Source organism: Protopterus annectens, chromosome 8.part0, assembly GCF_019279795.1.
Source record: "Protopterus annectens isolate FY-2018-M chromosome 8.part0, PAN1.0, whole genome shotgun sequence".
NCBI lineage: Eukaryota > Metazoa > Chordata > Ceratodontiformes > Protopteridae > Protopterus > Protopterus annectens.
This window is the reverse complement of record NC_056741.1, coordinates 649665625-649669767: the sequence shown is the minus strand read 5'-3', so window position 1 is coordinate 649669767 and position 4143 is coordinate 649665625. Positions and strand designations below refer to the sequence as shown.

General features: G+C 41.4%; 1 protein-coding gene across 1 annotated transcript in view; it reads left to right on the top strand.

The window, feature by feature from the left end:
* Positions 1–3959: 3959 nt before the first annotated feature.
* Positions 3960–4143, top strand: part of KCNN3 (potassium calcium-activated channel subfamily N member 3) — a 2562115-nt gene continuing 2561931 nt past the window's right edge. Inside the window, exon 1 of the mRNA XM_044080129.1 lies at positions 3960–4143. This exon is cut by the window's right edge and continues 899 nt beyond it. The gene's annotated coding sequence lies outside the window, so the exon portion shown is untranslated.

Here is a 4143-nt window from a genome sequence, read left to right as displayed (position 1 = left end):
CCTGTCCATCTTTACAAGGTAGCATATGCCCTGAAGGTCTACCACCATTACCATCTTGAACTTCATCCGTTTCACAGGAACTTTTCTTGCACAAATCCTCTGCGCACAAACATTTTGAGTGATGACAGCCAGGCTGTGTAGTGCAGGAATAAGCTCCCCCAACTGCCTCCAAAATGTAGCAGTTGGAACAACTGTTCAGTAACAATAAGGCTTATCAGAGAAGGGACCCCAGAAGTCTTGTTCTTTTGCAGACCACCCTTGCCTTTGGGGGCAACATCCACCATTAGAGTACCTCCCTCGGTCTCATGGGGAACAGTCACCAGAAGTGTCAGGGGCAAAACTTTCCAACTTGCAAAACCTCAGTTATCTTCCCTCCTTTCTGGTTTCTAGAAAGTCCATGGGGGGATAGAAAACGGAAATCAGTCTCTTTTACCTTTGGCCCAAAGACAGTAGAGCCATCATAGAAGATATTGACAAAGGATGTCAAAGTGCTCTCCAAAGTTACACAGGCGCATCCAGGCAAGCTAGACCAGTGCCTGCAGCTCTCGGAGTGACCACTGTCGCACTGAAAATGAGGCACACAAACACATGCAATAGGGATTAAAGGGTGGCCAACTGTGTGTCAGACTTCTCTACAGATAAGGTCCCCGACACGGATTTGGCAAGATCCTTGGTCAAATCCCCCTAGAAGTATGCAACATGTGTCAGATAGTTCAGTGCCCTTGAGTGTGAAGGTTGCTAAAGCATAAACCTGCTTCACAAATCTGTCCAGCGCCCTAGACTCCCTATTAAGGGGATGGACAGTAAAACTTTCTTCAGCAAGCTCAAATTTTGGTGGCCATCACCACCACAATGGAACTGATGGAGGGACCATTGCTCTAAAAAGGGAAATTCTTAGACAATACCAAAAATGTATCCAGTTTGCATGGGATAGGTTTGATCACATCTGTTTCTTTCCATTCCTGCTTAGAGAGTAAGTCAACCATCTCATTCAAGGGGGGAACCACCAAAGTAGATGGGTCAGCCACAATAGCCTTGAGAAATACTGAGAGCCTTTGGAGGACCACACCCCCTTCTGTCCAAAAAGTTCCAGGATTTCTAAAAATGAGTACCCCCTCCCCCATACTGAAGCAAGCATCTTCAGTCAAAAACTCCTTAGTGGAGTCAAAGTGCCTCCGTTTGTAGAAATACTTCTGTCGAACTTCCTTAGTTGGGTGTTCTGGGGAGAACTTGAATGCCGAAGGGGAGCCGTCAATGTAAAAAACATCAACACTTTGAGGGACTGGTTGTCCAGATGGCATACAAAGTAATGGATCAGAACCCAGGTAACTCCTGGGGGGGCAGGGAATGGATCCAAGCAGGAAAGAAGTCTGCTCCCTAGAATGAAACTGCACCCTCCTGAAAGCTTCAAAATTGAAAGTTGGGACAGGACCTGAAAACACTCTGGTGGGAGCTGTAGCTCCTTACATGGACTGGTCTCAGCAATTCATTTGCCTCTGCTCCAAAGTCAAGCCCAGAGACGAGCTGCCTATAGCTGAGGCTCCATGGGGCAGGGATGGCTTCAAAAACTTTGGAGTCAAGCAAGGCCCCTGGGTCCAATAGCAGCCTCCTGGCACCAAGATTTGTCAGGGTCTGAGACTTTTGATACATACAATCACACACAGCAGGGTTTTACTATTAGTATTTTGGTGGGACACCCCAGTGACAAGTCTATTTACACATCAAGACAAAAAGTTATTGGCACAGTGACGCAATTTGACCTTCAGGTTCCCTTTGTCCCTTAAAGTTATCAATGTTCCCCCATTAAAGTCATACAAGTTTCATGGTACATCATGAAACAGCTTCCCTGTACATTTTTACACTAACAATAAGATATAATATTTTAACTAAAATTTTTCTTTTCTAAAGAAGAGATGCTCTAATCTCTTTCAAAACTATTAACTTTGATTTTCATATGCAAGCGATACATACCTCTCAAGTGTACCTCATTACAAGGAACATACTTCATTTGGGGTCTTACAAAGTTCACGTTCCATATTGAAAGACTCTGACACACATTCAGTGTTAAGATTTTTTTTTTAAGTGAAATGCACTGTAAATAGAAATGAATCATATTAAGTCATTAAAAGATCTTCTTCATAAGTAAAAACAGCATATTTTAACCATGCTATGACTTCCCTAGTTGAAGCTGTTAGTAAGCAATTAGTATGTGTTCCACATTTTGCCCATTTGTTCCACATTATGAGGGCTAGTGTTCCTCATTTTGGAGATGGAAGGTTGGGAACTATGAAGCGATATGACTTTTAATGCAAGAATGATAGTACGCATACTAATACAGGGGTATAATTTTCATACACGGCAGCTACATTGGAAAACGGACTTCAAAACAGACTTTCCGTATACACACCGTCCTCATGTTTTTTAATACAGATTTGAGAAGTTAACAGAACCCCCCCCCCCCCCCCCCCACACACACACACACACACACACACATCAACCTCTGAGCAACGAGCGAGCCCATAAAATACAAAACACAGTGACAGCCCTCCCATTACGAAGAGCGTACCTCATTTAGGATATTAAAAGTTTTATGCTCCTCGAAGTTCCTTGTTGAAAGGGTTTGTCACACATTCAGTGTAAGGTCTTCTTTTAAAGGATATCCGTGATATATAGAAATGAATCATATTAATTAATATAAAGATTTTTTTATAAGTAAAACCAGCACATTTTGACCATCATATGACCTTCCTAGTTGAAGCCGTTCGTAAGTTGTTAGTGTGTTTCACATTTTGCTCATTTGTTTGACATAATAGAGCTAGTGTTCCTCATTTTGGAGAAGGAACCGTTGAGATCTATGCGAGCCCTCAACCGTCACCGATTTTCTGAGACGAACTGAGAATTAAATTATGACGGTACCACAAAATAACATCAGGCTCACTTTCCATAAAACGCACGTTTCAATACATATATTCTGGCACAGCATCCAATATTGAAAATATATTCATAAATTCTCAGCAGACGACCTATATCATTTCAAGATTTATCCACCATTCGTAATTCCTCAGGTACCGTCTCTGCAATTACAGAGAAATGACAGATGCACCTCTGTCTGGTACGTTTAGTGTAAACAAGGCAAGACAAAATAAACTATCACGTGTACTCCGCCCAAACCTATGTTTTATGAAGTGATACCACGGGCACTGCTCTCAAGATAAGAACCAATACACATTTATGGGAATACTTGGTCTATAATATTCCAATCCGAAGACTATGTAAACATGTTACGAACACAGGGAAACCGATGACTTTCTCCAAGTACGTTACTGTACTAAATATCTTTCTGGTGCAATCACTTTGTGCAACGCTTCGGACAATAAGTCCAATAAAAGCCTAAGGGGCAAATAAACGAAAAAGTGAGTTTTATTCATCCCTCGGATTAGAACTGTTTCTACTGGGGCTTAGATTATTTTATCTCGTTTTAGCTCGAGCACAACAGCTGTCTAATTAACACCTCACGGACCGCCCCCCCCCCAAAAAAAAAAAACTGATCCCTTTGGAAATGGAGCCTACGCTAATTACAATATTCACACATATGCAGTTACTGATAAAACCAAACTAAAGAAAGAAAAATCCAAATCAGTAGTTTATTTCCGGGTGTTTTATAATTAGAATAAAACAAATGCGCGTCAAGACAGCCGCACAATTACATGTTGCATATTGCAAAACTCAGAAATTAGAGCAACAAATTCAACAGCCGAACCTATCATAGTAATATTAATACATGTAACACGTTACTTACATCGTTTCAACAAACTACTCTACCCAGCAGAATCGACGCCTCATCAAAGTATAAATCCCTCCCTTTGGGGCGTTGTAAAAAGGGACTGATGTCACCTGTTTGCAATTTCGTGCCAACCAATGAAGAAGGTGCACTAAAATAAGAGGGTTTGGTTATTCTGCAGCTGGAGGAGAGAAAGGAGTATTGAAGACAGCGGAGAGAGGAGCCAAGTGGAACAACATCACTAATCATCGCTTCACAATAACGTCTATTTTTTTGTTACCTTCAACAATGGATAACTGAATGGCAAAATACAGTTTGGATTACATTAGAAGGACATTAACTAAAGCCAACAGCTTGAGACA